The sequence below is a fragment of the Aethalodelphis obliquidens genome, unplaced genomic scaffold, assembly GCF_003676395.1.
Source record: "Aethalodelphis obliquidens isolate GAN/ISIS:26980383/991018 unplaced genomic scaffold, ASM367639v1 scaffold1, whole genome shotgun sequence".
NCBI classification, from domain to species: Eukaryota; Metazoa; Chordata; class Mammalia; order Artiodactyla; family Delphinidae; genus Aethalodelphis; species Aethalodelphis obliquidens.
Window position 1 is genome coordinate 69,789,049 of NW_020837945.1, and position 25,483 is coordinate 69,814,531.

At 41.6% G+C, this 25,483-nt stretch overlaps 1 protein-coding gene across 3 annotated transcripts in view; it reads left to right on the top strand.

The window, feature by feature from the left end:
• KALRN (kalirin RhoGEF kinase) overlaps positions 1-25,483 on the top strand; it is a 637,474-nt gene that overhangs the window by 460,770 nt on the left and 151,221 nt on the right. The window lies entirely within an intron of this gene.

Consider the following 25,483-nt stretch of genomic DNA (forward strand, 5'->3'; position numbering starts at 1 on the left):
CGGCACTTGATAGACATCAACTCCTCTAGTTTTCAGAGCCATCCTGAGAGGCAGGCAGTACTGTCTTCATTTTCCAGAGGCTGAAGCTGAGAGAAGCAAATAACTTGTACAGAGTCATAAAGCTAGATAATAGCAGATCTGTGATTCAAATTCAGGTCTTGATCCCCAAACCCATGCTTTCGGACCACAGGGCTGATGGCCAGTGCCCAGCCTGGGCTCTCCCTTGTACCTTGTCATGGTCTTTGATGAATTTTGCAACCTCCGTGTGCCCTGGGGGTGGTGGCGTGTGGCAGAGCCAGCATCCTGCTCTTCCTGTGATTGGAGATCCCTTCCAGGTCAGAGTTTTGCAACCCACATCCTCACACCTGGGACTTATTTTTGTAGAGCACAGTCTGATGAGGCTGAGATCCCCATTCAGTTCTCACAGGGATTTGCTCACTCAGAAAATATTTGAGTGTCCCTAAGTGCTGGGTATTATGAACTAGGTGGGCAAATATAGACTCAGCCCCTCTTCTCACAGAGCTTACCAGTGGAGGAGACAGGCATTAATCAAGGAACACTTGCATGGTTATATAATTATAACTGGAAGGGACCTTGGAGATCCTTGAGATCCACAGATGAAACTGAGACCCAGAAATGCTAAGCAGTTTGCTTAAGACCATATAGCAAGTTAGGGGCAGCACGAGGCCTAGAACTCAGTAGATTTCTATTCTTAGACTGCCTTTTCCCTACTAGGTCGCCCTCCAGTCTCTTGCATACCCAGAAACTGCCCCCTAACCACAGCCGGCCCTATGAATGTATTGACCAACCAGCACACTATCCCCAGCCTAGGAAAAGCCAGACAGCACACTTTGTAATGATAATCAAACAGCATAGTGAACTGAACCCTTGAGGATGGCAGTTACCCGAGCCTTGTTTGCAGACTTATTTCAGAGCCCAAAGCAAGAACAGAGAGGCAAGGCTCCCGTGCTGTAAGAAGAGTGCTTGCAGGTGTTTCAGTGTTTTGGTCTGACGCAGTATTTTCTCATCTCCCAAGTTCAGTAGTCATTCATTCACTCACTAATTCAACAAATATTTATTGAGTGTCCACTAGGGACCGTGCACAGTTCTCAGAGCTGGGGACACAGCAGTGAAAAAGTAGAGTGCCCTCATGGAGTGAACATTCCGCCTGGGGGAAACACGATAAACGAATACATAGGTAAATATCAGCATATCAGAAGGTGATAAATGCTACAAAGAAAAGTGTATCAAGAAAGGGAAGTGGGGAGTGCTAGGGGAGGGGTGATGCATTTTTAGGTAAGGTGGTTGGGAAAAAGACATCCCTGAGAAAATTATGTTCTCGGTCATCATGTTACACACACACACACACACACACACACACACGACTGTGCAGTATGATTTGAAAAGTCCCCTAAGTCTTCCCCTACCTCCTTCAGAGAAATAAAGGTTTCTCAGTAGCATGTCCAAGAGCCCAATTCCTAGCTTTCCTTTTTTTTCCTTTGAGCTGAGTCAGTGGTTCTCAAACTTGAGTGTACACCAGAATCAGCTGGAGCTCTTGTTAAGACACAGATTGCTGGACTCCACTCTCAGAGTTTGTGATTCAGTAGGTCTGGGGTGGATCCAAGAATCTGCATCCCCAGATGCTGCTGCTGCTGCTGGTGGTCCAGGGACCTCCCTTTGAGAGTCACTAGGTTAAGTATTATAGCTGGAAGATCTCTGCTAAAATCCTGAGAAAGGATATATCTGTCTATTCATTAGGTTCCATGGACTTTATCAAAGTAGCTATTCCTGGAAGAGCAGGATCCTTAAGAAATGTGACTTTTTTTTTTTAAACTGGGGTAAGTTTCAGAAGCGACAGCCCAAGACCCCAAGCATTGAGGAGTTAGGGCAAAGGACAGGTCATGAAAAGACGGTGACAATATTTCATTGCTTGTCTATCAATGCCTTGCATTTTCCTAGCATTTAATACTTTTACAAGCCCTTTCCTCACTACTCTCTTTTGGCAGTTAACCTGTTAGGTAGATATTTACAGATGCCATTATTACATTTTGTAGGTAAAATAATTGAGACACAAAGAGGTTATGTGGCCTGCACAGGGCATCAAGGATGAGAACCCCAGTTGCTTTACTCCTAGTCCAGTATTCTTTTTCTACTCGCACTCTTCATTACATGAGCTGTAGCTTTCTCCTGGGGCATCTACACCAGGCCATTAAAATCCAGGACATGTAGTTGCTCTTTGCCTTTGCTCTGTTCAAAATCCCACTTGCTGCAAGTAGATTATACATGTGGGTGATTAACTGTGACAAATACTAAGCCCTGCATGAGTTTGCTCTACCATAAACACTTTCTCTTCTACCAGGTATTGTACAGAGAAAATGCTAACTCATTTTAATATTAGCCCAAGTTAGAACTAATCATTATGAAAGCAAACCTGCTGGGGGAAAAGCAGACCTAATACTTTCCAAAGGCAAATAGAGATGGTATTTGATTACGTGTACCTTTGCTTCCATGCCATTAGTCGAGATAATTGAAAGTTTCCTGTAACACTAAAGCACGTAGCGAAAGGAGAGTGGATTTTGTTAAATCTGATGACTGATGAATCACTTTCTCAGGTATTTAAATATAACAAAAAAAAAAAATCATGGACATGAAACATAAAATCCTGTTTTCCAGTACTTGCCTTTCTGTTATTTTCTCCAGTCCTGCACTGATTCCTCATAGTGAGAGAGTAAGGTCCCTCACTGAATCTCACAGACGAGGACCCAGGGGTTACAAGGAGCTGTTTCCCATCAGCTTCCATACATGTTTTTGACCATCGAAGAGCCCAAGGTTTTAGAAGTTTCATTTCTAAAACTGCCCTCATCTGTCTCTCAACCCATTGGTATTCTGACATTTTCCTCCTGTACTGCCGTTGGGACCACTCATTTATTCAATAAGTACTTAAGAAGTACTTAGTGTGTACCAGACACTGTAAGAGCCACTGAACAGGCTATGAAAATGAGTTAGAAATAATCCTATCCTCAAAGAACATGGCATATATTAGAATCACTTTGTAAATTATAGAATAGTCAACACTGAAGTGTATTCTAGATGTAGGTCATAAACCTGTGTGAGCATCTCCCCATTTTAATTCTCTGTGTGCTCAAAGAAAGCTAATTAATGAACTATTTTAGCGTCAACATAAAACAGGCATCATTAGGAAAGAAAACTTACCTGGAGAGGAGAGTGGGATACGGAAGAAGCTCTACTCTGTAGCTCTGAGCACACACCAAGATGTGCATTGGCAGCCCCCAAAGCATGGTAACAAGGGGGCAGTATAGGTTCTAGCATCTGCTGTAGATATTCCACATGTGGACTCTAACAAATTGAATTTATGAGGATCATAAAACTTGGATGATAAGAAATTCCATATTGTTGAAAGATCTGGTATGAATGTGTTTTTGCTGAGCTTTAGACTCCAAAGTATGCTATAAAAATGACTGTTTCTTAAAAATATATAGTTCATGCCCACTGCAACACAAGGATTGAGCATATAGGAAAACAGGTTGGGTTGGAGGAGATGTGGTGGCATGCAGAGGATTCGATTAGTTGCATCTGTATTAGAAAAGCCATGAGAAGAGATGCAGACCGTAATTCAACCGTGTGTGTGTGTGTGTGTGTGCGCGTGGGTGTGTACCTATGTGTACAGAAATATACATGCACAGGAAAGGTGTTGAAGCCCAGTAAAAATGATTTTATGAGGATGTGAGCCCTTTAAATAAATTCCAAATTCATAATCCAAAAAGGAAGACAAGTTTAGAAAACCACAAGTGCAGCCAGAAGACAAGGATAAGATTGTAGTTCTGGTGACCAAGTGGCTCAAGGAACACCGCTCACACACCTTCCTCCTACTTGTGTTGGGCCATCCGATGGTGCAGCAGCCCTCCCTCCCTCCACTCCTTAAAGGAGCTGCTCTGGCTCTGACTCCATTCTGCTTTTAGGTGTGCTTTGTTAATAGTCGAATCCCAAGACAGGGGTTCAGGGCAGATACACAGCTGGATCTCAGATCTGTCCCATGAACCCTATTTATGCTAGCTCTGCGAGCCCGTCCTGGCCCGGGAGGGAGTTTTCACAGCACAGGTGCTGTATCCAGCCTTACCAATGACCATCAGGGGTGCTAGTGGTGTGATCATATAGCCAGGCCTGCTGTGGGTGTGTCTGGTCACGGATAGCGGTAGCCACAGGGAAACATAGCAGTGATGGGGGAGGGGGTCTCTATGTATCTGCCTTTGAGTTTCCGGGATGGTGGAATAAGGTGTGTTACTCTATTTGTAAGGATGTCCAGAGATTCTGTTGCCTGGCAATGGTGACCTTTTAATGGGCCTTACACGCAAGCATCGTGTGAAGTTTTTAGATCTGGCTATGCTGAGTTCTGCTGGGCGGTTGCCATGGCACCAATCAGGGTAAAAGGATCCCAGGGTGGGAGTGGGGACTGAAACATAGTTGATGTAGAAGCAGGGTTTAGATTTCACCGGTATGGCACACTCACTCTGAGAGTGACCCAGAAGTATGGCCCTTCAAGGCGTTGCTCTGGTATCTCATAGATTCTTGAGGACTTGCATGGGCTCTTGGCCCTGAGAGGAGCAAGTGTTTAAATTGATTTACACAGTTAAGTTCCTACAAGGCTGCCGGAAGTTAGCAATGGAAATAGGAGGCTTTGTACTTCCCAGATTCTTCCTTCATTCTCATTTGGCATTGAAGATGCTGACATACTGCTTTATTTGTTAGGACAGGCAACCAACAAACTTGTTGGCGAGCCATTGATATAGGGGCCTCAAAACCAGACCACTACAAATGATCTAAGTACTGTCTGTCCACCCTGCAAGGCAAGCTGCAAAGCAAGCTCAGAGATGGAATAGGTCATTAAAGGGGGAGGCCCTTGCAGGGTCTCATTGGTGGGTTGGTGTTGCAGGATATAAGTGATCACATTCTAGCTTAATGGCACAGCACAGGGTGGCTAGTAGGGCCAGACAGGTGCATAGCCTTCTAGGAGAGGCCATCAACCCAGCATTTCTAGCTTCTGAGGAATAAATGATTTAGAAATTAAAGTGAGAAGGTAGTTATTACAGTGAGTCTGATGGTGTTACAAAGATGATTGCTTAGACCATTGCCACATGCCAGTTTCCCGTCAGACCTCAAATTTGGCTATAATAGTCAGAAATCTGGCTGTTTTCTCCTGGATTAAATGTCTTTTGAAAGAAGCATATGCAAGTAGGGGTGGTGGTTGGGATCCAGAAGGTTGAGGCGAGATAGCATCGATATCTACACTGGACACATTGGTCTCTTTGGCAAATGTTTGACATGGGGGAAGGCTGTCAAAGATTATGGCCAAAGTAATGCAACGATTTGGGTTCTGGAGGATCCCCTTAACTATCAGAGACTATGGGAAAAGCTAATACATCCTCAGAGATCAATGAGAGGGTCATTTATCCAAAAAACAAGAGAATGAATATTATTAATAATTAGTGACCCTCAATAAATACTAGATATCCATCACATCATTTATTCACTCAGCAAATATTTATTGAATACCGACTATGTGCCAAGTGCTATCCTAGACAACAACAAACCAGACAAGAATTCCTGCCCCCATGGAGCTTACATTCTGACGGGAATACAGACAAATAGATAAGTAAAATCTGTAAAGTACAGATGATGACACATGCTACAGAGGAAAAAATATAGCTTCAAAGGATGTAAGTAGTGCAGGGGATGAGGGAAGAAGTGAGGGGAGGATCTGAGTTCTGGTGACTGACCTAATCGGAGATGCAGAGATTAGTGAAATTAGGCCAGATGGTCTCAAGGCAGATCATGGTAATGTGGCTGTGAGTTTTAGAGGAGAGGGAGGGTTGAGGGTTCTGTGAGGAGCACACACAGGTCTTAGAAATTTCTCTTCATTACTCCCCAGAAAAGCATGAAGACTTGGGGAGGAGTGGTCTTATCTAGGGAACAGGTAGGGGCTCTCAGGTAAGATGGCCTCTCCCCCAGCCTTCATGCCTCCTGTGGAGCCAAGAGGGTGCCCTGGAATGTGCCCCAGAAGTCAAGTAGGCCCCAGACTACTCCCCCAGCCTCCACCAGGGATCCAAGTGAGCCTTTCTGATATGGTATTAGCCTAGGTTAGAGGAATCTGGATTCCATCCAGTCTGACGGGGACTTCACCTGTGGTGTGACCAGACATCCCTCAAAGTTCACATGATGAGATTCTTGAAAATAAATACAGGTATGGTCCAAGTATAAAATGAGTCCAGGAACCAAGAGTTCATGGAATAACTGTTCATAAATCTCTAGAAGCTCAAAGAGGCTTTGCGGATTCTGAGAAGTATGGCGCAGTATGTGTTTTGTCTTTCATAGGCTTAAAATATGAATTCCCTTTGGTTACCTCACCTGATTCCCAGCAGACTGCAGGGCCCCTCAAGTCCAGCTTGATAAAGGTTCAGCAACAGGAAGAATAGTTCCCAGTCATGCCTGTTTGGGACAAATCCCAGTCACCAGTACAAAGGCAGAAAGAATTCCAGTTCTCTTTATCAAAAAACAGCATGGGGCCCTGGGAGACCCTGTGAAGAGGCAAAGGGATTCAAACTAGAGGCTTAAGATATTAACTCATATAGAATCTGTTCCTTGGGCCCAAGTAACAGATATGTTCAACGTAGATCTGAGTCCCCGGCAGCAGGAAGATGGCTCAGTCACAGTTGTGAGGTAAATGTGGCTTCCTCTCCCCAAACCCCACTTTGGACTCATAGAACTTAGGCAGAAGACTGGGGAGTTAAGGAGAAGCTGGCTTTCTCCTCCCAGCTGCATCAGTTTGCCCTCAAGAGACAAGTTTTTGGTTGAAGCCAAATGAAAGGGGAGCTCAGGGTACTAGCATGCATACATATACACATGTACACACACACACACACACCCCCTCCTATTCATTGTGTAATACCTTCCCATCTAATGCAAAGCCTTATTTCTAGAGAGGTACATTGTAAAAGTAAGTCCAGAGAGTTGTCTTCCTTAGCTATATAGAAAAATTAGTGTCAAATGGCATTGGTTAGCCCTTCTAGAAAAGGGCGGCATGGAATAAGTTCATTGCAGCTCAGGTTTTAGTCCAGGAGCCAGGCGATGCATGACAAACAAAATGACATTCTCCATGTGGCTGTGAGAAATCAGATGTGACATCTGGTTATTTTCTATTTTCTTGGATCAACACGTGTGCTCAGGAGGGGGCTTCTGACTCATACCTGGTATGAGTAAACCATCTTTTGGCCTATCCTGATAAAAGTTTAATTTTGAACTAAAACTAAAACTACAGGATGCAAAAACATTAAAACTTACATGTAGATGTAGATCATTAGCTAGATAAAGAACCAGTATAGTTTTATAGGATCCATGTCAAATCATACCAGTAATTGGACTTATCATTGCTACAGAATAAGTTCCATAAGGGCAGGGATTCTTGTCTGCTTTTTTCACTGCTGTATCCCCACTGCCTATACCAGTGCCAAACACATAGTAGGTACCATGAGTACAATTGCATAGTATAGAACAAGTGCAATTTTTTAGTGTGCAGAAATACAGTCCATTTTTAATGCAACCAGACTGGTAGGCAAATACTCCATTGTACCACTGGGGGGTAGGAAGAAGTTCTGCAGAATAATGTCATACTTGCAAAAACAAGAAACATGCTGCTTGAGTTAAGGATAATGCAAGAGTAGAAGACAGGTTTGTGTGTCATATAATAAGCAAAGCTAAAATCTGAGATCGAGGGCCAGGACTGATAAACAAGGAAAGCAATTGAAAAGTTAGCAAAGAATCTCCAAGACCATAATCAAAGGAGCAAGTAGAAGCCCAGGTGCACAGCCAGGTGTGGGAAACTACCATGTGGTTTGAACACTGACAATTCAAAGGATTCTGATAAATGCCGACCCTTCTCTCAACAGAGTTTATACCCACCCATGGGTTTTTAAATGTATCACTTGACTTTTGGGGCTCTGTAGATAATTTCTAATTAAGAATGGCAAATGGGAAGATTGAAAAAGGAAAAGCGCCAAGGGCTAGGAGCAATAAAGAGAATAAACCCAACAGCTCACATGTCTAAAAAAAATGAAAAATTGTTATGAAAAATCAAATTTGAAAAATGTCTCTCATTTGGTTTGCTTCACTGAGTCGGTCGCCAATGAGGAGGACTACAGTTCCAAAGACATTGTTGATTGCAAATGCACTTCTCCTCACTGCCCTGCCCCACCACCATGCTCATGATTCTCAATAAACATTCCTAAAGCTCTGGGAAATGAAAATGTGAGAACTGATACATCTGTTGTGAGTCAGCCCAAGAGATGGTCAACAATGAAATCTGATGCCAATTCCCTGATGGCAAATGAAGCTGGGCTTCAGCTTGATTTTACTGAGCTTTAGAACTGTTCCCAAAATACACAAAAGGAAAATAAAATATGGTCCTTAACTACAAGAATTGTATAGTCCAAATGGGAGATAAAAAATATACTCAAAAAACAAAATTCACACTATGTATGATGCATAACTATTGCTTTAGCCTAAGAGATTCCAAAAGCTACAATTATCTCTCCTCCCTCTCTTTCTCTATCCAACACTAAGGATGAGTCATAGCATGTAATGGCTGTAGTCTTCTGGTTGTTTAAAAAACTAATAATAAAAATAATAATAATCATGGTAGTAGTAGTAACAACGACAGTAATGAAATCTAGTATGTCTTCCCAAATTGCATTTAATTTGTATATGTCTCTATTTGTCTTAGAATGGCCCCTTTACATCTGTGTCCCTTTCTTAACTTTATCTTTCCTACCACTCTCTCAATGTTCCTGTACTCCTACCACTATCTATTCCTAAGACAATATCTTCTCTATTCAGAGAAGAGAATGAAAGCAGATGTCTTTGTCAGGACAAGCTAGGTTATGCTGTGGTAACAAACAACTCTGAAAATACTGTGGCTTAGAACGACAAAGATTTATTTCTTGCTAACACTACATATTCATAATGGGTTGGCTCTATTCATCATAGGGAATCAGGGAGCCTAGCTGATGGATCAGCTTCTAAAGTTGCCAATTACTGTCCCAGACAGAAATAGAATTCTAAAGGACCTTAACCCAAAATTAAATGATCCAACCTGGAAATGACTCAACTTCAATGGCCAGGAGTAGTCATATGGCTCTACAAAACCAACAGGGGCCAGCAAACCGATCAAGTTATTTGTCCAGAAGGCAAAGAACTAAAAATATTTGGTGAACATCAGAACGACTACGTTAGCAGTAACATCAAGTCATAGTTGCAAATAATGTACGTTTTGCCTCTAACCCATTTCAAATATTGGTCTACTCAACAGGTGTGTGTGTGTGTGTGTGTGCATGTGTGTGGATTTCAAACATATATATTGAAATAATGTTATTCATGTTTAAGTCATTGTTTGCTTTCCGTTACTCCAACTGCCTAATTTTCACTAGGCTCCATCCCTGACTATTAGGCCCTATGTATATGGGGTCAGTGCATCAATGACCAATCAGAGTATAAAGATTAGAAGGCTTCTTGTTCCTTGTGAAACTTCTTCTAGACTTCAGGAATCAGTTTTTGAGGATACAATGTCCTGATGAGTCTAGAGGGACATGAGCTTTTTCATATCTTAGGGCTTAATTTATTACATTATTTATATGCTAACCTGTAGAGTTCTCTATTGGTATCTGGCATCAGACTCTACACAGAAAGTGTTACACAGTAGGGATGTGAACTTATTGAATCCCTTGTGGCAGAGTCACTGACTAATGTTTGAAAGGATGTTTTATGTAAGTGTAAGAACATGACACATGTGCCACATTGCTCTTATTTATAAGTAGTGCTATAAGATTACATGACCTTGTTCTAGAAATCACATGGTTACTCCATCGTTAAGCAGCTAATGGTTTCACTGGGAAGCCAGGGCAAGCTGTACTATAAACCACATTCAAATTGTCTGTAAACACAGGGTATTGGATACAAGCAGACCAGGGCAAGAAAATATAGCACGGCAATGGGAAGGAAGGAACCCCGGGTTGGAGTCAGGAAAGTTGGTTTTGCTCCTCATTCTGCTACTGACTAGCTGTATGAGCTTTGAAAAACGTTTTAGCCAAATCATCTATCTTCTCAAAACCTCAGCTACCTCATCTGTTAAATTGGAAAGTAATAGGAACTTATCTCTAAATTTCATTCATACTTAAACATTCTGTTTTTCTATAACTGGCTTAATTGTAACCTGGAAATCTATGACTTTTACTGAGAAAAATCAACAAGCATCCATCCTAAATAGTGTAGAATTGGGAAAATGATATTTATATATAAGGGATAACCTAATTTTATATGTAATTATTATCTGTATTGATAAAAGAGATGTAGTACTAAAACAGTAGTTTTTAATGTTTAGCTTTGAAATATAGGCAGAGTTTATCAGAAATGAACATATATACTCTACTTTCTTATTTATTTATCTATTTATTTTAAAAAATATATTGAACCTCTACCATATAATCAGCTGAGTTAAATGAGCAGAGAGGGGCAAGGGAATTGAGAACATTAGCAAGAGCATTACTGAAATAATGGATCATGGAATACAAGCTGCATAGGAAGGAAAGTGATGAAAGGAGAGTATCAACAGATTGGGAGACAGTAGAGGGCACCATGACCTAGAGGTCCCAATGGGGTTAAAGAAAGGTCGTAGTAAGTGTAATTAAATAAAGTAGAATAAGTTGTGGTCAGGAAGCAAGATGTGAGACTTCTCCTTCTGACCAAGATAGAGAAGCAAGGACCAGATATACCTGCCTGAAACTACCAAAAACCACACAAAATATAAGAAACAATTTTCAAGACACTGGACATCAAACAACAAAGGACAGTGTGATCCCCGAGAGACAAGAAACAAAGTGAACCCTATGAATACCCAAGCTTACTGCCCTGAAATTCTCAGGACATCAGGTTGAGAACTCAGAAGGATCTTACCTTAGTGGTGAGAAATAATAAGCCCTAGAAGAACTAGGCTCTGGTTCTGCCTAATACGTCTTAAAAGGATCAGACTTTCAAAGTAACTTAACTGCATGCCAGGACAAAGCTCAAGAGTAGTTATAGGAATACATAAAATTTGAGCAGCCAATAAGGTGTAATTCACAATGTCTGCTATCCAATCAAAAATTACTAGGCATGCAAAGAAGCAGGAAAATATGACCCATAAAGAGGGAGAAAATCTATTGAAACTTACCAAGAATTGACACACATGTTAGAATTAGCAGCCATGGACATAAAAACAGTTATTATTAAGTGTTCCATACATTCAAAAAATTAAGGAGAGACATGGAAGACATAAAGAAAAAAAAAAACATGTTGAACTTCTAGAGGTGAAAACTACAATGTATGAGGTGAAAAATACCTGGATAGGATTAACAGTAGATTAGACACTGCAGGAGAAAACATAAGTGTACTTGAAAGCATAGTAATAGAAACTATGCAAAATGAAACACACAGAGGAAAAAAAAATTTTTTTTAAACGAACAAAGTATCAGTGAGCTGTGGAACAATTTCAGGCATCCTAATATTCGTGTAATTGGAGTTCCTAAATGGGAAAGGGGGACATAAAAATATTTAAAACAATAATGGCTGAAAATTTTTCCAACTTGATAAAACCTATAAACATATAGATCCAAGAATCCAAGAAAACTACACCAAGGTATATCATAATTGCATTGCTCAAAACCAGTGATAAAATAGAAAATCCTAAAAGCAGTCAGAGAAAAACATACATGCTATATACAGAGGAACAAAGAAAAGAATGACAGCATATTTCTCATTGAAAACAAGGCAAGCAAAAAGACAGTGGTGCCTCAGAGTGGAGTAATGAAAATAAAAAGAAAACTGTCAGCCTAGAATTCTATACCCAGTGAAAATCTCCCTCAAAAATGAAGGCAAAATAAAGATTTTTTTTTCTGACATAAAAAAGTTGAAAAATAATTCTTCACCAGCAGATCCACACTGCAAGAAATGTTAAATGGAATCCCTTAGGTAGAAGGAAATGATATCACAGGGAAATATGGATCTGCACAAAGAAATGAAAAGCACCATGGGGCTTCCCTGGTGGCGCAGTGGTTGGGGGTCCGCCTGCCGATGCAGGGGACACGGGTTCGTGCCCCGGTCCGGGAGGATCCCACATGCCGCGGAGCGGCTGGGCCTGTGAGCCATGGCCGCTGAGCCTGCGCGTCCAGAGCCTGTGCTCCGCAACGGGAGAGGCCACAACAGTGAGAGGCCCGTGTACCACAAACAAACAAACAAACAAACAAAAAGAAATGAAAAGCACCAGAAATGGCAAATGCATGGGTAATATACAGGATTTACAGATAAAGAGCAGTATGAGAGAGCCTTTAAACAAGGATGTTTAAAATCCTCCAAGAGGTAAAGGAGGAATACTATATATAAAACAGAAACAGTGACTGTAAAACAAGAATGCACACTGATGAAGAGAGTATTACTGATTTAGAAAACAGAAGTGAAGAATCTCCTAGAGTACAACCAGAAGGATAAAAGAGATGGGATAAAGAATAATTTTAATAAGAATTCTGGGATAGAGTGGGAAGGATAGCAAAAAGACATTTTTCAAATAGATAACAGAATTTTCCAGAAACTAGGAAATGTAGAAACATTGTAGTGAAACTAGAGAACATCAAGAAAAAGAAAAAAAAATCTTAAAGTCAAGAGAGAGAAAGAAGTGGTTACCTAAAAAGGAATAACAAACAGCTTGATAAGAGGCTTCTCACCCACCATGACAGAGACTAAAAGAGAATGAGTAAGAGCATCAGTGTTCTAATGGAAAATCTTTGTAACCAAGAATTCTAGGCCCAGCAAAATTATAATTTAAGAGTAAGGGTGAAATAAGTGTATTTTCAACATACAAGAACTTCGACATTTTACTACTCATAAATCCTCGCTGTTTTGCAAAAAGAAAAATGAACCCAGGAGGGAGGAATTAGATGCAAAAAGATATTGTACGTAAAAGGAACACTAAAATACTGTGGTAAATATAATTTAATGTTGAGCACAAATAACATGAATAATAACCATTTGAAACAAAATGGAATATTCTGAGGGAGGGTAAAGCAAGCTCAGATCCTTGTCTGCCTTAAGAACAGGATAGAAGTAGGAATTAACTTAGACTTTGTTAGAAAAATATACTTTTTTTTTTCTGGCCACACCACGTGGCATGCAGGATCTTAGTTCCCCGACCAGGGATCAGGCCTGTGCCCCCTGCAGTGGAAGCATGGAGTCTTAACCACTGGACCGCCAGGGAAGTCCCAGAAAAATATACTTTTTTAAGGGTAATGTAAGGATAGCCACTGGGAGAAAAGAAATAGAATATATAATTTAAATACTGGTAGAGAAAAGTAAGGAGAATAAAGCAATTTTAATCAATTTGAGAGAGAAAAGGTAAAAAAAGAAACAGAAAATTCATGGCAAATTGAAAATATAAACAAAAAGAAAGAAGCCTAAGTATATCATTAATCACAATCAATGCAAATGAATTTAATACATTAATTAAAATACAAATACTTTCCATTTGGCCCCATTAATCAAAATTCAGGTATACACTGTGCAAGAGAGATGCAAGTCTAAAGCAATGATACAGAAAATAAAGGAATGGAAAAAGGTACACCAAATATTAACCAATAGAAAGCTGGTATAGAAATTTTATTGTCAGATAAGATGTAATCATTTAATTTCTCTTGTTCTTTAAATTCTTATTATGTGTGGTATGTTTATTACTCCACCAAAGCTAATACAGAAATTACTTCCTGGAATTGGGGTACTGCCAGACCCAAATTTTTTTTAAAGAAAGAAAAGAACAACAGAAAAGGAAAATATGTCATATTGGCTTTGGAAGGGGGCTGAAGTTGGAGGAGAGTGTTACTGGAAGCTGGAAAAATGGAGATCTACATTGTGCAGTGGTGGAACATTTGGAAAGCCGTCATTCACAATAATTTGGAAGGCAGCTCATATATTTAATGAATTAGTAGATGAAGATGAAGAGTCCAGGAATTTTTTTAAAGGAAATAATTGAATTGCTTAAACAAAAGCAATAACAATGGTGTGTGTGACTTGTAATGTGTGTAAATGTAAACTATATGTCCATAATAGCATAAAGGCCAGGAAGGGGAAAATGGAATGACTATTGTAAGGTTCTCATGTGATCAAGAAGTGGTATACTATCACTTGAAAGCAGACTGTGATAAGTTAAAAATGGTATACCAGGATCCTAACACAACCACCAAAGTAACAGAACAAAGAGTTATAGCCAATAAGCGTCTCAGTCTGCTTGGGCTACCATAAGAAATACTACAGTCTGGGTGGCATAAACAACACATTGATTTTCTCACAGTTCTGGAGGCTGGAATCCATGATCAAGGTGCTGGCAAATTCGGTTTCCAGTGAGGACTCTCTTCCTCGTTTGTAGATGCTGCCTTCTCCCTGTGTCCTCAAAGGGCCCTTCCCCTATGCTCATATGAAGAGAGGTCTGTTGTCCCTTCTAGTTCTGATAAGGACACTTGTTCTACTGGCTTAGAGACCCACCCTTATGACCTCATTTAACCCTGATTACCTCCATCAAGCTTTATCTTCAAATACAGTCACATTGGGGGTTGGGGCTTCAGCATGAATTTGGGAGGTACACAATTCAGTCTATGACATAAGCCAACAAAGGAGATTTAATGGAATCATAAAACATTCTCAGGTTATCCAAAAGAAGGCAGAAAAGGAGGGGAAAGGGAGCAAGGAACAGAAAAGAAAACTAGAAAACTAATAGAAAGAAAATAGACTCAAACCTAATCATATTCATAATCACAGTAAATTTTAATGGTTTAAACCATTTAAAGACAGAGATTGTCAGATTGGATTTAAAAAACAAGACCGAAATAAAAAAACAAGAAATGCACTGTAAATATACAAATAGGGTTTTTTAAAAAGATTTATCATCCTAACAATATTCCAAAAAAAAAAAAAAATATATATATATATATATATATAGAATGGCTACATTACTGCCAGCCAAAGTAGATTTCAGAGCAAAGAATATTACAAGGATAAAGATGGATTTTCATAATGATAATCAAGAAGACCTGACAGACAACCCTAAACTTTTATGTGTATAATAACAGAACTTCAAAATACATGAAGCAAAAACTGATAAAACTGCAAGGAAAAAATAGACAAATCAACAATTACAATTGGAAATTTTAATATTCCTCTTTCAGTAATTGATAGGATAAATAGAAAATCAGTAGGGATGTAGAAGACTTGGAAAACAATCAACCAGCTTGATTTAATTGACATTTATAGAACACTTCACCCAATAATAGAATACATATCCTTTTCAAGTGCTCACAGATTATTTACCAAGAGATCATATTGTGGGCCATAAAATAAGTTTCAATACATTTAAAGGAATTCAAGTCATATAAAGTATGTTCCTGGACCACAGTGGAATTAAACTAGAAATAAATAGAAAGACCTTTGGAAATTTTCCAGGTATTTGGGAACTAAACAACACACTGCTGAATAACACACAGGTCAAAGTGGAAAGCAAAAGGAAAATTAGTTGAATGAACATAAAAATACAACATATCAAAATTTGTAGAATGCCCTTAAAGAAAGGAAGATGTCTACCTTAGTGATATGGGAGTCAGAGCAGTCAACAGTGGTGACCATGGCCTGACCTTGGGAGGGGTGGCTGAAGTGGAGTGAAGGAGGGGCTCAATGGATAGAACCAAGGCCAGGGTGCTGGAGGGGCTGCCCGCAGGGAGAGAAGTCACTCAAGATGATGGCAGAACTTAGGGTAGAAAGGGGAATCATCAGCCTGGAACCAAAGTCACCAACGAAGGAAGGGCTTCTAGTCCCAACTTTGTTATCTTTGCAAATCGCTTCATCTCTCTGAGCCTCTGTTTGCTTATGTGTAAATAAGGGAGTTATGAATCCCCCCTCTATATATAGCTTTTGATAGTCTCTGTGTATTTTAAATGTTTTAATGTATATACATTTTACCTAAGCCTCTCCAGGTGCTTTTTGGGAAATAGCAAAACATTAAATGAAAAATGAACATGTCCACACATAACCACTAAGGCCCGTTCAAACCCTAGCATTCTGTAATTTATGCCCGAAAGCCATATCATCTCCTAAATGGCACTCACAGCCAAGCAGCAGTAGGGAAGGTATCCTCCAGTCACTGTGGACAGTCCAGAGAGGACGAACTTGTTCAGAGTAAATGAGGGAAAGGAAAGGATTTTTCATGCCTCCGGAATGGCCCAAGCTAAGGTTCAGATGCAGGAGCAGCAGAGCCCAAAGAAATAAATGGTGAAAAGGCTCCCATGGTTGGAAGTTGTAGGAGTGAACGCTGGGGCAGGTCAGATGAAATCAGGCTGGGAGGGGTGTTGACGCTTACAACCATGCAGGAGAGTCTCTGAGGACAGAGACATTCACAGGAGAGGCTATTTCCAGGGCGGCATTCACACGGGTAGGCCGGGGATCATAGGCTGCAGGGCTATACTTTATCACGGAACAACACAGAATAACCAGAACTTGCTGGCAAAAACGAAGGTATGCAAATACATGCAAGTGACATTGGGTACAAGAATTTACTGCTGGTTACGTGAACTTCAGAGGACAGGAATCTTCTAGAAGTTTTGGGTTTGGGGAAACATGAAAAGAAGTGGTTTCATTCAATATGAAGAAAGGCTATTAAAGCAGAAGACTGGTAGAAGTACTGGACTGCCTTTTTTGGGTTAAAACTGAGTTGATTGATATTCGTCCCTATTTAATAAGTTTAGAAATTCAAGATGAGTCCTATAGGGGCTAATTATCCCATCACTGGCACCTTCCCTGCAATTTTTGTAGCTCCTGGCAGGAGACTATTTGGGGTCTTTTAAGTTGAAAAGCATCAAAAAGAGTCTTCCCAGGAATTTTAATTAAAAAAAAAAAATCAGTACATGATTGTACAGTCAGTTAGGCAGGTAGAGGGATATTTCACATGAAGAAGATTTTTTAACACTATAGACTTGTAAATACTCTTGTAAATTTTAAACTTGTGAACACTAAAATATATAAAATGAAGCAAATTTGAAAAGAATGTGTTTTATATACAGATATTCTCACAAAACCTCAATCATCATCAGTCACTCTAGGTTGCCCTATATTTACTTCTTACACTGACTTACAGCTTGTTTTTCATGTTTTCTTTAAGGCAGAGATTTTTGGAGCTCTGCCTGTACCAGCAGTTCTTGAGTTTTCCAAGAATGCTGCAGCGTGGCCCGTGTGAAAACTTGCCCCTCCAGTCTGTTGCAGTCTGTTCTGGTCTCTCGGGTTTCAGAGCAGCCGTGTGGCAGGCATTGCTGTCAGCTGAGCTTCCCTAATTAGTCCTATGGCGTTCCCCTCTCTCTCTGTCTTCTTTTTTTTTTTTTTTTTTTTAACATCTTTATTGGGGTATAATTGCTTTACAATGGTGTGTTAGTTTCTGCTTTATAACAAAGTGAATCAGTTATACATATACATATGTTCCCATATCTCTTCCCTCTTGCGTCTCTCTGTCTTCTTTTGTCAAAGAGATAAGGGTTCTTTGATCCAAGCTACTTCTGAATTTACTTTTCTCTCCTGATCAGAATAGAAAAACATGGAGATTGAAAAAAATTTCCAAACTTCCCCTTCCTACCTTCATAAGATCCTATCATCTATATTGGTTAGGATTAGAAGGTTTAACTACATATAAAAGCTCCTAATGACTGGCTTAAATAAGGTAGAAGTTTATTTTTCTCTCACATAACAGACTTCTAAACGTAAGCAGTCTAGGACTGCCGGAGAAGCCACAAACTCATCAGGTACCCAGTCTCCTTCTAGCTTATTCCTCCACCATTTGTAGGGTTTGGTCTAATTCATACTCCAAGATGGCAAGTGTTCCAAGGAGGAGTTTGGGCAAAAGTGAAGAAGAGTCACCCCTCTCACATTAAAGAGACTAGATGCAGCTAACACTCAGGCTTACATCTCATGGGCCAAAGCTTGACAATAAGGCTACCTTAGCTGCCAGGGAACCCAGGGAATGTAGTCTTTTACTGGGCAGCAATGTACACCCTCCTCCTCCAAAAAATAAGTCTTAGTATATTACTAAGAAATAAGGGCAGAATGGACTTTGGGAGCACCTAGAAGTCTTTTTGCCATGCTATCTCTTATTATCAGAAAAATGACAAGTGGCAATCTAGTGTACATCTCTCTAATTCCCACCTCCACATTTTGTGCTTATTTTCTACAGAAGAATAGTACTGTATAGCAGAAGTATCCTTGAGACTCACAACTTCCATGTCTCATAAAGGAGAGTTGTATCTTCCCCCCCTTAATAGTTAAAACATATTTTGAAACAGATTAATTTTTAAAGAATTATGAGGAATTTCCTCAAAATTGTTGATGGCCCAATGCAAATTCCAAAATTATAAGCCAATAAAAGGCATTTAAAATAAAATATAGACCCGCCCTATTTCCAAAAAGACTTGAGAAAGTTTAATGAAAACACTAAAAAAAGATGTGAAATTTTAAAATTTAACATGGGAGAGTTCATATGACGGAAACAAAAATGTAGAAGTTTCAAAAATGTGACGAAGCAGAGCACAGCTCTTTCCATCCAGTTCAGCAGATTTAAATCAACAATAATCGGAAATCCTTTCTGTATAAGAAAAAATTTGAAACCACATAGGCGCCACTGTTAAGGCATTTCCAATCCAATGAAAGACACAGGAATGTAGATAGATATCCAAGGCAAAGATGTGCCTGCTATGATAGAGGTACAAATAGCATTCTGCTAGAGAGTGAGGGAAGAGGTTATTTGGAGCTGCTGATGGTGATGACCTGGGTGGGAGCTGCTTGTGGAGGGGTTCGGGGATGAGGCTGCCTTTGAGCTGGGAAGGTGGGAAAGCACTTCCAGAAGATGAGAGGGGGAGGGGAAGGTAGAACCAATTCCAAACTGAGAAAACCTCATAAGTGAAAGCGAGGGAAATGGGAAAATATTGGGTATGTTTGGGAATCAGCAAGTACAGCTGTGACTTGGAGCCCAGGGTCAGTCTTGGTAGCAGATGAGTTGGAAAGATTGAGGGGTTGGATCTGAGAGGCCTTCAATTGCATGCTCATGGATTTAGGCTGGTTCTCTAGGCAGGAGAGGAATAGGAAAAGAAGGAAGTTGAGCATATCCTTGTTTTAGGACCACTATTCTCTCAGAAAGTAGTGAGCGAGACTCTCTACTGTTGATGAGAAGTTTGTTTGCTTAAAAAGAATGTAAAGGGTTTAAAAGAGGATAATATGAGAAGGAATCAAAAAAGGAATGAACAAGGGGCTGTGAGCAATTTCAGAGTCCCCATGGAGGTGCTGGGAGTGAATCTGTCTTCAGATTTTGACAGCAAGAGCAAAAAGGCAAACGTGTTAGGTTAAGTAATATTTTGGTTATTGACAAGTATCAGTACAAATATACTGTGGCGGGTTTTTCTTAAACTGTATGGATTGACATTTCAAGATGTGCCTTCTCTCAACACTGCCTTCTTTCAACGCAGTGGCATGATTGTGAGGGCCCTTGATGTAGGAGCCAAGGAAAATGACATTGGATTGCTGGAGTGTGTGTGTGTGTGTGTGTGACAGAGAGCTAGACAGAGACAGGAGTGGTATTTGTTACTCTTGGTTAAGTCAGTAAGGGTAGTAGTTTGTGGTCAGAGGAATAAGGTATGTATGCATGTTGCAGAGCGGCTGGCTGACATTTGGAATATGTTCTTAAAGCAATGCTGGCTATTCTGGGGCATGGTGACACTCAAAGAAGAGCAGAGAATTTTCCATAAAAGAACTTGTAGCAAGAGCAATTTAAATGGGAATTAAGCGATGTTATCTCTGGAGTGGGAGGGAGACAGACTTTTCCCTCAGTTTTTTCAGAAGGGCTCTGTAAAGACAAAATGTCAAAGATAAATATGGAGATGTAAGCTGAGCAAATGTCAGGGCCCCAAAAGGCCAAGAGCTCAGAGTGGCTGGAGCAGCTCACCAGCCGCCCGTGCAATCCGAGTCCTCAGTACCTCCACCCCGAGATTCAGTGAAGGGCAAGCTGTGAATCAGAGCGCGAAGTTAGAGCTCAGGAATGCTTTTCTGTCTTTCATGGGCCCAGTGCTCTCATTTAGAGATGAGTAAACAGACCCAGGAAGATCCAGTGACTTGCCCAAGATCACCATCCACTTAGGGGCAGAACCAGATGGCTGCCCAGACTCTTGTCTCTTGGCCCGGTGCTCCCACACCATCTCCACTGTGCTGTCACACAGTGTCCTGAGGGCCAGCAGAGTCCACCCTGAGGGTGTGTGCAGGCCCTGGAGGCTGGGGGCGTGTCACTCCTAGAAAAAGAGGCAGCGTCAGAAGGGGATTTCAGGAAATATCCTCAGATGGTCTTAGAGGGTTTTAGGAAAGAATCTACTTACCACCACGTTTCAGGGATATTAAAATGCAGCACAAACTGCTCTCCTGTATTTAGGCTTTCTGTGCCTTTTGGGGACTGATAGATCTTCTTTCTAAAATGCATTGATCCTCTGAGGGAAATAGCCTTCAGTCAAAGTTCCAAATCCTCTCCCAATTGAGAGGCGAAAGACTGGAAGTTTTAAAACCTTGAACGTTGTTCCATTAAATGATGAGCATGACCATAGTTATATGAACCCCTTTCCCACCAGCTCCCCATCCATCTGATTGAGGCCCAGGACCAGCTGCAGCCCTGCACACCCCACCCCCCAGCAGCATGCTTTAGGGCTTAGTGCAAAGCAAAACTGGAGGGGAAGTAAATACTCTGCCCAGGGGGCTAGTGAGGTGCTGAATAAAGAAGGGGGTGTGACCACTGGTGTTTTATAAGAAAACTGAAAGAAAGAAGCTAGATAAGCCTTAAGTTTTCCAGGTTCTTTTTAAAGGAGGTAAGGGAGGAAAAAGGGCAGGAGGTCAAAGATGTGTAGATTTTTTTGGATTTGACCTTAAATTATTTTAAATGCAAGTGAGATAAGAAATGAACCATCCAAAGAAGTCTCTGTCTTTTGGGGAGTTTTTTTTCATTTATTTTTGGCTTCATTGGGTCTTCATTGCTGTGCGCAGGCTTTCTCTAGTTGCGGCGAGTGAGGGCTACTCTTCGTTGAGGTGCGCGGGCTTCTCATTGCGGTGGCTTCTCTTGTTGCAGAGCACAGGCTCTAGGCGCGCGGGCTTCAGTAGTTGTGGCTTGAGGGCTCTAGAGCGCAGGCTCAGTAGTTGTGGCACGTGGGCTTAGTTGCTCCACGGCATGTGGGATCTTCCTGGACCAGGGCTCGAACCCGTGTCCCCTGCATTGGCAGGTGGATTCTTAACCATTGCACCACCAGGGAAGTCCCCAAAGAAGTCTCTTTTATTTTCAGTCACGCATTCAAGTCCTTCTAGAAGAACAGTATAGGCCACCATGGGCCCAGGTCTATCCATACAGTTTATGGAACAATTCTGATTTTAAAGAGACATGGTCTGTGACCAGACCCTGTGTCCTGGATTTTTTGTTTGTTTGGAGTTTATAGATATGCTATGGTAATATGGTTACCACATGTGTACAGTGAGCAGCTAACTGTGCACAAGTGGGTGAGAATCTTTGAACTACACTAACACAGTTTTAGAGCTGCAATGGACCTTGATGATTTTTTATTTAGTCCACGCATTTTGTTGTGTAGATGGAGTAACTGTGGCTTAGTAGGGTGAAGTTGCTTGTCCAAGCCATATGGCTGCTAAGTGATGGAGCTAAGAGTCATACCCAGGATCTTTCACTTTTAGTCCAAAACTCTTTATACTGTGTCCGTGTGCTGTGAAGGCCAGTATTCTGGTAGTTCAAGGTCTGTTCAGTGGGCACCATTTAACAAAATGCAGCCTTTGATGAGGCACTGGTTCATGTCCATCCCAAGTGCCGTTTAGAGGTTCACAAGGCTCTTCCCTAATTGTTTGCCAGTCAAACCCTCACAGCAAAGCTTAGGACACACAGATGTCTTAGCTGGTCTTTGCATTGCTCTGGACTGATTACCAGCTCTTTTGCACAGTTGGGAGCAGTTTCTTTAAAACTGAAAAACAGTTGGTTAGTTCCTAGTCACAGCTTGTCCTTATGAGGGAGTAGAGTTCTTGTCCTATGTCTTGGGTGCCATGAAATACAAGTGGTGTCACGAGTGTTTTTGTTGTTTAATTGTCAGAATCCATGGAGCTCTTTGTGTATGTGTGTTTTGATTTAGAAAACCCTTATGATTCTTGGAATTTTACAATCACACTGTTTTGTTTATTAAATTTCCCATCAGCCATGCCAGCTCTAATTAAGTTCATTTAGTTGCAAGGTAAAGAACGAGAGAGAGGGAGAGAGAGAGAGAGAGAGAGAGAGAGAGCGCGCTCAAGAAAGAGGTATTACCAGGAATCAAAGAGGGAGATGGACTCTCATAGGAATCGAATCCTAGTGGCCACAGTAGATTCAGACCTTGTGGAGCCTGGGTCTGTAGGATGGTCCTAGATCCAAGATGGCTGTAGGGACTTCATTTGTGGTCCCACTTTAAGGTCCTCTCCCCGTGTCTGCTTTATCCTGTCCTGTCTCTCTTTTCTCAAGAGATAGGCAGATAGGTAGGTAGGTAGGTAGGTAGGTAGATAGACAGATACATCTCTTCTTCACCTTATCGCCTCTGCTTACTCCATTTTCTGTTCCCACATAACCTTGGCTTGCCTGTGGCCCATTGTGATCCCTCCGACCTTTCTCTTCCTCCTAAATGCTTGTACTGCCCTCAGGTAGGTGTGTCATTCCCTTGCCGTTTCCTAGTTCACATTTTTTAAAAGAGAATCCACTTAGCCCCACTCATCTTTTTACCGAAGGTCATGTCCTACATTCCTGGTCAGCCTTTAGGGTAGCTGTCAATGGGCGGGTGCCCGCTCTGGTCCAGTCACCTAGGGCTGCAGGACGGAATGGAGTTATGTGACAGAAGGTGCTGCTGTCTAAGGCCCGTCCTGTCAGCAGCTCTAAGCAGGGCAGCTTCTTGTAGAAGGGGTTGTGTCATGCCAGGCAGTGCCCTTAATCTGCTTAATAGAATAAATAGGTGGTCAGATCATCAGGGAGGCAGCTGAGAGTAATGCGAAGTAGAATTGAGTGACCGAGAGTTTGTGGTTCAGGTCTCAACTCTGGAACGTGACAACTGCCTGATGTTGAGGAGGTTTTACCAGAACTCTGAGCCTCAGCCCCGTCTGTAAAACGGAGATTCGTGAGGATTAAGTGAAACAATGCATGAAAGGACATTGTCAGTTGTGAAGCACCACACCCATGTGAAGGATATTACCTCTCTAGACCCCTCCTGAGCACAAAACCTTCTGTTGGTGGGATTTTTTATGTTTCCTTTTCTAAGATGAATATCACCTCCCAGAACGCAGCTGATGACCTCCTTGCTACCTGAATCTGCACAAATAGCCCAGAGAGATCGCGGTTGTTACCTTTCACACATAGCTGACGCAAACTACATTATTCCTAGAGCGTTCCGTTCAGAGAACATAGGATTTGAGGGCTGGCACTCCTTAGTCTTCTGACCCAAATCTCCTTTACCCACAACTGAAGAACTAAGGCTTAGAAAGGTTCATTGACTTCCTCAATGTCAGTGGTAGAACCAGAACAGAACTCACTCAATTTCTATTGCTGTGTAACAAATTACCTCAAAGCTCAGCTACTTAAAACAACAAACATTTATTATCTAAGTGTTTCTGCGGATCTGGAATCCAAGAGTGACTTTGAGATGGGTGCCTCTGGCTCAGGGTTTCTCCTGGGGTTGCAGTCAAGATGTCAGCCAGAGCTGCAGTCTCTGAAGGTCTGACTGGGGCTAGAAGCCCTACTTCCGCGAGAGCTCCCTCACCTGGCTGTCGGCAGGAGGCCTCCGTTCCTCACCATGTGGACCTTTCTTTTAAGTGTCCTCATGACATGGTTGCTGGCTTCCGCCAAAGCCAACAATCCGAGAGAGAGCAAGGCGGTAACTGCTATGCTTTTTATCTCCTAGCTTCAGAAGTCATACATCAACACTTCCGCCATATTCTGTTAACTAGAAGCAAGTCTCTAAGTTCAGGCAACACTCAGGCGGAGGGAAATTAAGCTCCACCAACCACTGAAGGGTGGAGTATCAAAGAATTTGTGGGCATATTTTTCAAACACCACAAAAGGTTTTCTTTAATATATTATTTTCTCTGCAAATGAGTTCCATAAAGAGATCAGCTTCCACCACCCACCATCCCACTGCCCCCCAGTTACTTGATGAGAGGTTAGTCTCATTCAGAAGTGATCAGTGGAGGGGAAATTACGAGGATACCTGCTCATGAAAGCATTAAGAAAACCTCTGTTGCAAACAGGAAAGAAAAATAAGGAGAAAAAGTTATAGGAAAAAGAACATTGAAGGGGAAAAAAGAGAAGCAAGGGTGCATTAGATTCTGACTTCTATGGGCAGAGCTCTCAGTTTAGGAAACACTGTGTGAACAGAGGCTGTGTAAAAATATGTCCGGCGGCTGGAGTTTGAAGATCCAAAGCTCTAGGGACCTGGATTCCAGTTGCAGAGCGTGACCCGTGTGTCAAATAGCCCCTATATAAATACGAGGGTGTTAAATACCGTAATTGAGGTACCTATACTGTGCGTCAGCCACATGTAAGAAAAACTCAATTTTGCGGTAGTGGGGTTTGGGAAATCCTTGCAGAAGATACATATACAAACCACTAGCTGCCCCACCGTCTCCACCTCACACGCCGCACACCAGACCTCCCATACCCTTTCCTCGCTCTCTTTTTCTCTTTAGCACTTGTCACGAACCTTCTAACATGCTGCCTATTTATCTTGTTTACTGCCCGCCTCCCCTGCAAGAATGCAAACTCCATGAGGGCAGAAGTGTTTCTTTTGTTCAGTGCTGAGCCCCTAGCCCCTAAAGGAGCGCCTGGCACATTGTAAGCACTCAATAAGTATTTGTTGAATGAGTAATAATTCATAATCGGGACATAAGGAAATGGAGCTCAGCCATAAAGGAGCAGGAAAACCTGACAGGTGGGCACTGGAGGGCAGGGTGTTCCAGGCAGATGGGACAGCTGACCAGAGGCCCTCGGGTGGATGTTCAGGGCCTGGCCATCTGCATGGCTGGGCCTGTGGATGGAGGGCTGCTGTGGCAGAAGGGAAGGCTGAGGAGGCAGGTGCTCGAGGATGTTGTGAAGCGGTTAGGATTTTCTTATGCGCAAAGGGGATCCACTTAAGTTTTGAGGTCAGAGGTGATGTCTGTGCTCTTCCTCCACGGTCTGGCTGTACTGAAGAATGTACAACGCTAGGAAGGCCCCTGCACTTACTATGTTACCTAACATCTGACTTGCTGCATAGTGACCAAAACTGCTGACTCT